The following is a 10,640-nucleotide window of genomic DNA, read 5'->3' as shown; positions in this document are numbered from 1 at the left end:
GTGTTATATCAAAGTGTGAACTGGTTTCCCTAGTGGTTCAGAAAGTAAAGCATCTGACTGCAATGTGGGAGAGCAGGGTCGGGATGATCCTCTGGAGAAGGAAATGGCAAGCCACTCCAGTACCCTTGCCTGGAAAATCCCATGGACAGAGGAGCCTGGTAGGTTCAGTCCATGGGGTCACAAAAGAGTCGGACATTATAGAGCAACATCACTTTCACTTTCAAACTGTGAATTATAGTTATCATCAATATCAAAGGGCTAATGTCAACAATAATTACGGTTCTTTGGCAAATCTGAAACATTAATATGTTAATGTTTTTCTTTCTATTGTTTATTTATTTATGTTTTAAATAGAGTTGATTCACAATGCTTTGTTATTTTCAGATGTACAGCAGATACATTAGGTTGGGAAAAAGTGCATTGCCCAATACATATATGTATATGTAAAACCTAATCTCAAAGACAATTTTGTCTTCCCTCCAGAAATATTTTACAAAATATCAAATGAGTAGCAAGAAGTGAGAGTCTTTTTTTTCATTCTTTTTATTTAGATTCTAAGTAAGCATAAAATTCAAGTTTAATTTTCATTTGAGGCTATTGAATTGTCAAATCAGAGTTCATAAGTGATCTAAGAATGAAACCTACATTATTTCCTGGAACTTATGCTATTTTTTATAATATTACCTTACTTTCAGTTCCGGTCAGTTCAGTCACTCAGTCATGTCCGACTCTTTGTGACCTGATGAACCATAGCACGGCAGGTCCCTCTGTCCATCACCAACTCCCAGAGTCCACCCAAATCCATGTCCATCGAGTCAGTGATGCCATCCAACCATCTCATCCACTGTCGTCCACTTCTCCTCAAGCCCTCAATCCTTCGCAGCATCAGGGTCTTTTCTAATGAGTCAGCTCTTTGCATCAGGTGGTCAAAGTATTGGAGTTTCAACTTCAACATCAGTCCTTCCAATGAACACCCAGGACTGATCTCCTTTAGGATGGACTGGTTGGATCTCCTTGCAGACCAAGGGACTCTCAAGAGTCTTCTCCAACACCACACCTCAAAAACATCAATTCTTTGGTGCTCAGCTTTATTTATAGTTCAACTCTCACATCCATACATCACCACTGGAAAAACCATAGCCTTGACTAGACGGACCTTTGTTGACAAAGTGATTTCACTGCTTTTTAATATGCTGTCTAGGTTGGTCATAACTTTCCTTCCAAGGAGTAAGCGTCTTTTAATTTCATGGCTGCAATCACCATCTTCAGTGATTTTGGAGCCCAGAAAAATAAAGTCAGCCACTGTTTCCACTGTTTCCCAATCTATTTGCCATGAAGTGATGGGACTGGCTGCCATGGTCTTAGTTTTCTGAATGTCGAGCTTTAAGTCAACTTTTTCACTCCCCTCTTTCACTTTCATCAAGAGGCCCTTTAGTTCTTCACTTTCTGCCATAAGGGTGGTGTCATCGGCATATCTGAGGTTATTGATATTTCTCCTGGCAATCTTGAGTCCAGCTGTGCTTCTTCCAGCCCAGAATTTCTCATGATCTACTCTGCATACAAGTTAAATAAGCAAGGTGGCAATATACAGTCTTGATGTACTCCTTTTCCTATTTGGAATCAATGTGTTGTTCCATGTCCAGTTCTAACTGTTGCTTCCTCACCTGCATACAGGTTTCTCAAGAGGCAGGTCAGGTGGTCTGGTATTCCCATCTCTTTCAAAAATTTCCATAGCTTATTGTGATCCCCACAGTCAACCCCTGTCAAACAATGCTCATCCATATAACATTTGTCTGATTAGAAAATTTGAATTTTTTATTCAACTTTAAATGTTTTATTTTTCATTAGAAACCACCATTATCCTATTCCACACTTTCCTCATGACACTTTCCACTCCTTTGTTCCTGAAAGTTTAAATCAAAGGATTGAACAAGGGAGTTTGGATGGTGTAAAATATGGCTATCATGTTGTCAAAGGAAAAAAATATGGAAGTCATACATATATAAATATGCACGGGATAAAGAACAAAACCACAGCAGCAATGTGTGATCCACAGGTGGAGAGGGCTTTCTGCTGCCCTTCAGAGCTATGGGCTCTCAGAGACAGCAGGTTGACCCCATAGGAGATAAGCAACAAGGAGATTAAGATTATGATAAACCCACTGTTGGTGACTACCAAAAGGCCAACGATGTGAGTGTCAGTGCAGGCAAGCTCTAGCAGTGGGTAAAAGTCACACATGAAGTGATTGATGATGTTGGGACCACAGAAGGGCAGCTGGAAAATGAAGAGAATCTGTATCATGGAATGCCCCTTGTCTAGGCTACCACCATCAGAAGGGCACAGAGTCTGCAGTTAATGATAGAAGAATAGTGCAAGGCTTTGAAGATGGCCACATAGTGGTCATAGGCCATGGCACTGAGGACAATCACCTCCACCCCAGCAAAGAAGTGTTCAGCAAAGAGCTGGGTCATGCAGCCTTTGAAGGAAAAGGTTTTCCTCCAAAGGAGAGAGTCCACAATCATCTTTGGGACGATGACAGAGGAGAAGCATGCATCCAGGAAGGACAGAAAAGTGAGAAAGAAGTACATGGGGGAGCCCTGGAGTACTGGGCTGCTACTGATGGTCACCACAATTAGTAAGTTTCCCCCGAGAGTTGCAATGTAAATGAACAAAAATACAACAGATATTACTTTCTGCATGGTTGGATTCTGTGAAAGCCCCAGGAGGAAAAACTCAGTTACAAAGCTTTGGTTTTGCATAATTTCCAAGGAAAAGGTGAAAGGTACCTCAGTGAACATATAGAATCTACAGTTAGAATAAAGACAACTGTGCCTAAGACCAGTTTTGGGACTCATCACAGTCATTAACAAATTGGTGCATCCATGTGAAAAATTGACTTATGTTCTTGTGCTTGCTTTTTCATTGAGAACACAAAGCTAGAAATTTATTGGAGGTGGTAGGGGGATACCAGGAAGAATTGAAGTTTAGATAAATTGTTAAATATTTCAAGATAGAGCTTCAATGTAGAAGAGTAGGGATCCACCTGGGGTGGGGATAAGAAATAGCTGTTATCTCAAATGCTAACTCTGGTCATACACTAATAGTAGTGGTTTCCTGGAGTGAATTGTGAGAATTCTGAAGCCACATCCATGTTCTGAGGAAAGGAAAAGAGCAGTTTATTGGTCATGCCTGCCATGTGCATGGGTGCATGCCATCTGTGATCAGGTGCCTTCCTTATCTATAGTAGAAGGAGAAATAAGACAAAACTGAAGAAGTGCTTGGATCATGGCTATACTCCTAGTTATTTCTTTAAAGTCTAGAAAAAATTGAGACTTTAAAATCAACTAATTCATTCTTAAAAAAAAAAAGAAAGAAAGAAAAAAACAAAGATCCTTGGGAACACACCTAGCTATAGACTAATACATAACAAATATCCATGTGTTAAGTTGGCTTTCTTATCACTCATAATTTTAAAACAAGAATAGAAGCTGACAAAAATAAGTAATACCTTCTAATATGTACTGTTATGATGGCTAAGTTAAATAAGGCAAGGAAGCAGTTGTTCAGAGTTAAGTGGCTAAGAAACAGTCCACGTTAGATCTTATTACCCAATTTTATTGGTAGGAAGCCCATGCTTAAAGAGAAAAAATTAAAGAAATAACAGATGCTGGCTCTGGAATTTTAACCCCGAACCTCTGACTCCAGCATGGAAGTGACAGACTCTACAGGGAAAGAAGCAAAAGTTTTTATACCAAGCACTTCTGAAGAGGAGGGGGTTATCTAGAGTCTCCATTCACTGTAGAAGTTATAACCTGGTTCCTGTGTTCATGTTTGACTGATGCTTCTTGATGAAGGACACAGAGCCAATGATGTAGAATCAGAAGGTAATAGCCAGATTATTTACAGTATAAACTGACAGTAATCACATAGGTAAGGAATAGAAAAAGAAGGCTGACTATAGCCAGAGCCCGAGGCTTTATTAATTGCTAAGCATTTATTCAAGGCGGCCCAATCAGATCAAGCAGTACTCACGGTGTGTGTCTGTTTCAAATGTATATGCTGCTGCTGCTGCTGCTAAGTCGTTTCAGTCGTGTCCGACTCTGTGCGACCGCATAGACAGCAGCCCACCCGGCTCCGCCTTCCCTGGGATTCTCCAGGAGAGAACACTGAAGTGGGTTGTCATTTCCTTCTCCAATGAATGAAAGTGAAAAGTAAAAGTGAAGTCACTAATTAATTAGCCTCCAACTAATAAAAATAAATGGAAAAATAAATAAATAAAAAGAAAAAAAAACTTAAAAAAAAAAGAAAGTGAAGTCGCTCAGGTTTCGTGATCCCATGGACTGCAGCCTACTAGGCCCCTCCGTCCATAGGATTTTCCAGCAAGAGTACTGGAGTGGGTTGCCATTGACTTCTCCCAAATGTATATGACTTACTGTAATGGAGGGAGATTCACATGTAAAGTCCCTACCCATTTCAGACAACTATAAGTTCAGTCCAGTCACTCATTCTTGTCTGACTCTTTCCGACCTCATGAACAGCAGCTCGCCAGGCCTCCCTGTCCATCACCAACTCCCGGAGTTTACCCAAACCCATGCTCATTGAGTCGATGATGCCATCCAACCATCTCATTCTCTGTCTTCCCCTTCTCCTCATGCCCTCTACCTTTCCCAGCATCAGGGTCTTTTCCAATGAGTCAGCTCATTGCTTCAGGTGGCCAAAGTATTGGAGTTTCAGCTTCAACATCAGTCCTTCCCATGAGCACCCCCAGGACTGATCTCCTTTAGGATGGACTGATTGGATCTCCTTGCAGTCCAAGGGACTCTCAAGAGTCTTCTCCAACACCACACCTCAAAAGTATCAATTCTTCGCCACTTGGTTTTCCTTATAGTCTACCTCTCACATCCATACATGACTACTGGAAAAACCATAGCTTTGACCAGGGAGACCTTTGTTGGTAAAGTATTATCTCTGCTTTTTTAATATGGTGTCTAGGTTGGTCATAACTTTTCTCCCAAGGAGTAAGCATCTTTTTATTTCATGGCTGCAGTGATTTTGGAACCTCCCCCCACCCAAAAAAAAAAATCTGCCACTGTTTCCACTGTTTGCCCATCTATCTGCCATGAAGTGATGAGGCCAGATGTCATGATATTAGTTTTCTGAATCTTGAGCTTAAAGCCAACTTTTTCACTCTCCTCTTTCACTTTCATCAAGAGGCTTTTTAGTTCTTCTTCACTTTCTGCCATAAGGGTGGTGTCATCTGCATATCTGAAGTTATTGATATTTCTCCTGGCAATCTTGATTCCAGCTTGTGCTTCTTCCAGCCCAGTGTTTCTCATGATGTACTCTGCATATAAGTTAAATAAGCAGGGTGACAATATATAGCCTTGACATACTCCTTTTCCTATTTGGAACCAGTCTGTTGTTCCATGTCCAGTTCTAACTGTTGCTTCCTGACCTGCATACATGTTCCTCAAGAGGCAGGTCAGGTGGTCTGGTATGCCCATCTCTTTCAGAATTTTCCACAGTTTATTGTGATCCACGCAGTCAAAGGCTTTGGCATAGTCAATAAGCAGAAATAGATGTTTTTTCTGGAACTCTCTTGCTTTTTTTTGATGATCCAGCAGATGTTGGCAATTTGATCTCTGGTTCCTCTGTCTTTTCTAAAACCAGCTTGAACATTTGGAAGCTCATGGTTCACATATTGCTGAAGCCTGGCTTGGAGAACTTTGAACATTACCTTACTAGCGTGTGAGATGAGTGCAATGGTGCAGTAGTTTGATAATCATATAATCATACAATTATAATGAGGGTCAAATTGGAAAATGTGAAATTGCTGCCTATGATAAAATGCCCTTACTGATTTTAGTGACTCTTCTCTCACTTAAAAAGCCAAACAGCTTACCCACAGAAAGCTTTTCCATTAGTCATCCAGATATTACTCCAACTTTTGACTTCATTTCTTATAGCAAGACACAGCTTTGAAGAATGACTGTCCTTTGTTGTGTTTAGTCGCTCAGTCGTGTCTGACTCTTTGTGACCCCATGGACTGTAGCCTGTCAGGCTCCTCTGTTCATAGGATTTCCCATACAAGAACCCTGGAGTGGGTTTTCATTTCCTTTTCCAAGGGATCTTCCTGATGCAGGGATTGAACCTTTGTCTCCTACATTGGCAGGTGAATTCTTTACTGCTAAACAACCAGGGAAATATGATTGTGTCCTTCCTTGTACATATGGGAAATTCATCAGTCAAGTGGCAAGTGAGTGTGTGTGTGTGTGTGTATGTGTGTGTGTGTACATATACATACTATCTATACTTGTTAAATAGGTAAGTAAAAGAATAATTGGGCTTTCAGAAAGGATTAAAAATGAGTTGATTTTTATAAATAACACTGACAGCTAACAAACATGATTGAAAATATGAATAAAACTAGCAAATGTACAGATGTATATACAACATGTCTTTTTACTTACCTTAAAACAAATTGTTTCCAGGGTACTAGACATCCCTAAACAGCGCCTGTACTCTGAACTCCATATTCAGGTATGTCATCAAGCAAACAAGAACATGAAACAAACCTTATAAGATCATTGGATCAGTTAATGACTATATATTAAAGAGTAAAGACTATCAATATATGCAGAGACAATGAAATGAAATAAAGACATCAGGTCCAGATTCATAGAGACCTAGGTTCAAATCAAAGCTCTTGTACTAAATTACATTATGTGATAAGAAAAGTTACTTAAAATTCTCAACAGCTCAGATTCTATTCTGTAATTGTCTATAATAACAATACCTACTGATAAGGTTCTTAGAAGAATCAGATAAGGCAATATTGATACTGATAAAACCATTAATGCAGTTATATGCACTGGAGAAAATTGCCATCAGTGAGAACAAGCTCCCAGAGCCTTGACAGAAAGCAGAAATGATAATCCTTTTACTCCTAATTTCTGCTTTACCATGACCTAGGATTACAAATATCTGTACTCATCCTTTCATATATTCACAAATATAAAATAGTTTTATTGGTTACCACAATGAAGATATGGTATCATTTAAATTTGCAACACTTTTAAGTTTTTAATAATCCCTGAATACAATTTTATAGTCTTCAGACCCTCATGTGTGCATGTGTGGGTGCTAAGTTGCTTCAGTTGTGTCCGACTCTTTGTGACCTTATGGACTGTAGCCTGCCAGGCTTCTCTGTCCATGGGTTTCTCCAGGCAAGAATATTGGAATGGATTGCCGTGCCCTTCTCCAGGGGATTTTCCCGACCCAGGGATGAAACCTGCATCCTTTCCTTCTCCTGGATTGGCATGCAGGTTCTTATCCATTAGCATCACCTAGGAAGCCCAGATCCTCAGGTGTCCACTTCTTTTTCAGGTAGTGTCATTGTACAAAGAAAATCAAATAATACAAATAGTGGAGAGAAAGAGCAAGGCTCTGTTTTAATCTAACAAGTAATTCTTAGGCTCTATACTTCCCTAATCTGGGAAGTTTCTAAGAAATACCCCTTTTAGAATCAAATGCTCATTAAATATGAACAAATCAAACTGCTCTTTTTTTTTTTTTAGATAAAAGGAATTTCCAAAATTACTGTTAATACTTAGGTAATGGAGAGGACAGTGTCCTCAGAGTTTATGATCACAAGGTTTATGATCAGAAATTATTTAAAAGGTAATTAAATGTGCTGTGTTGTCCTGGATTGACCCCTAGAACAGAAAAGTGATAGAAGTGGAGAAGTTAGTGAAACATGATTAAAATCTTGTGCTTCTTTAAGAGTAATATAATCAATGTTCATTCCACAGTCTTGACAAATATACTACTAGTAATGTTAGATGATAATTATTAGGGGAAAATAATTGAGGAGTAGACAGAAACTCTGTATTATCTTGGCAACTTTTCTATTAATCTAAAATTATTCCAAAATGAAAAGTTAATTAAAATAATAATAATTGTTCAGTTTCCAATATAAAAAATCTAGAAGCTACAGATTTATAGTCATGTGTCACTGAAGAAACCACGAAGCTTCTGAGTCCTCTCCAATAAAATAGAGTACCATTTGTTCAAGCTGTTGACCTGTGAGAGTCAAATAAGACAGTTACTATGAACTGCTTTGTAATGTCTAATTCAACAGGAAGATGTGGAATCTTGATATAAGCTTTATTTTTTTAAATAGTTTACACATACAAAGTGCACTGAACACTCTATCATAAGAATAAAATAGGTTTTTAAGTCAGGTTTTTAAAAAACGATGTCTTCTAAATTGCAATGAAACAGCTTCATTCATATTATCTAATTGGGAAACGTTTTAGCAGATATTTTTAAAGTAATAAAAATGACTATATTTTTTATACAAGTAACCCCAACCTTAAAAATTATTCTAAGAGTGAAATAAAGTGATGTAAGTTTTATGGAAGATGATAGTTCATTTATTAAAAAATCAGAAATGTCTAAAATATTGAATAAGATGTTTATGCAATTCAGTCTACTATAAATTAATAACAAAATATGCTATGAATAAAACACTAATTAATAACATAAGGACATACTTGGTGAAGAATTTTTACAGCATGTTAAATGAAAAATTGTGCAACCGTATTCATTAATAATGTATGAAGATAGTAGAGACTTTTTATTTTCAACATGCATTTTGAAATAATAACAAGAAAAATTAACATTAAAAATAAATTTTAAAACCCACAACATCATATTATTTATCACCTAAATATTTGTTCAGGAAAAGATGATGTTTGAGGATAATTTTTTACTTATCCAGTGTAATTAACTTGTACTGGTGGAACCAACATGCTAACATAACATAGAATCTTGCACTGTAAGTATTTTCCTGCTGTAAAGAATCCACAGATAGCCAAATCATAGGCCTGGCCCTCCCTATCAGTTTTCCTGTTACAGCCACGTTCTGGGAAACAAACTCACTCAGAAGGACAATGCAGAGAGTGGAGTGCAGTTTATTACACCGGAGGGCCAAGGCAGAGTCTCCTCTTAGCCAAGGACCCTGACCAGTTTTTCTGAAAACCTTATATACTGTAAGTGTATGTGCCCAAACCCACCTCCCCAAATTCCCTGAAACCAGTCTGAACAAAGGAAGAGAAAGATACAATCAGAGTTAACCCACGATTCATATGCCTTAAGGCTAGGTAGTTAACAGTGGATAATTATCAATAGGCCTGTGGTCATACCCCAATAAGCATAATAGAATGTATGATTCTATTCAGTTACACAGATAATTAGGGTATTCCTTTTAGGCAACAGAGAGTCTAGGTACGAGCCCTGGGGCTCTTCCATCCAGGGGGCCTGGTTTTCCAGTTGGTGTGTCGTTTCCATAGATACTGGGCATATAGCTCAAAGTCCACAGTCCGGCCCAAGATGGAGTCCTGCTTTCAAGATGGAGCCTGTTCTGTCTGTTTCCTCCTTCATTCCCTTCAAACGTTTTTCTTGGAAACAGCTTGTGTTGTTCATATTTCTGAGAAAATATCTCACGGACTTCCCTTCCCTGATAGCCATATTCTTCAGACGCTGGAGACGCATAGAAGATTGTGGAGGGCCCTTCACACCGTGAGCTGAGGGCTCTGGGCCCCCTTTTGGACCTGGGACCCTGGGAAGTTCGCCTCCTCGCTCTTACCGTTGCTGACTGTTTTTTTCCCATTCGTTTTGGCAGCAACATTATTCTAGCATTGTTCATTCTGACAATAATATAGAAATTTCTGTGTCTAATTTAAAGCTGATGTAACTATTATATAATAATTTATATAATAGCATTATAAAATAAATATAATATTCAAAATTATAAGAGAAATTAATAATAAGGATGTCATTATATGCAGTGTTTTCTAATTATATTTTAATATTAAATTAATAGATTAAAAACTCATTCTAATTACCTTCCAAGTTAAATTCTTGGAACCAACTGCATTTTTATCCAGCATTGTTATTTACTCCAACAATAATAGTTTAATTTTTCATTTACTTAAGCTTATTCTTTTCCTTTACAGCCTGAAAAATGTGTTCTTTTCAGATTTCAGATCTTTTTCTCTCTCCTCAATATTGCTCTGCTGATTTTCCTGAAAGTTTCAATTTCTATACTCTTACTATTTTGGGAATTTAGAAAAGTAGCCTTTCAAAGTTTCTACCTGTGTCCTTCCTGATGGATTCCTGAGCCTTTTTTTCTTCTGTTGCCTTAGTGATTTAGTTCATGTTAAGAGAGAGAAAAAGCCACAACAACCAGCACTAAGGCGGTTAGAAACCTTAGCCATTTAAATATTCTTGAACAATTCTGCAGCAGAAATTTAATGCTATTTATGACATCAAGTGTACATAGAGAAAATTAAATGAGCAAATTTAAAACCAGAAGACTCTGCTCTGTCAGTTGAGTAAGACACTATTACCCTTCATGTCCTTTCCTGGGCTATTCTTTAGTGCTTTTTGTGGGAAATTAACTGCTGTATTACATATCACTAGTCTCTAAATAAATCACCTTCGTTCTACATATGTAGTCCACTTTTTAAAATCTGAAACACTAGGATGAGGGGTAAATGAATGATAAATATAACATATAAAGAAATAATAATTAAATGATAACAAATTAAGAAACAATAATGATAAATTATAACATA

General features: G+C 37.8%; 1 pseudogene; it reads right to left on the bottom strand.

Moving 5' to 3' along the window:
* Positions 1–1,825: 1,825 nt before the first annotated feature.
* LOC110151077 (olfactory receptor 4C15-like) lies at positions 1,826–2,759 on the bottom strand (annotated as a pseudogene).
* Between the last annotated feature and the right edge of the window lie 7,881 nt (positions 2,760–10,640).

The sequence above is a fragment of the Odocoileus virginianus genome, unplaced genomic scaffold, assembly GCF_023699985.2.
Source record: "Odocoileus virginianus isolate 20LAN1187 ecotype Illinois unplaced genomic scaffold, Ovbor_1.2 Unplaced_Scaffold_11, whole genome shotgun sequence".
Taxonomy (NCBI): domain Eukaryota; kingdom Metazoa; phylum Chordata; class Mammalia; order Artiodactyla; family Cervidae; genus Odocoileus; species Odocoileus virginianus.
The sequence above is the reverse complement of the archived record's forward strand: the minus strand, read 5'-3'. Positions and strand labels throughout refer to the sequence as shown.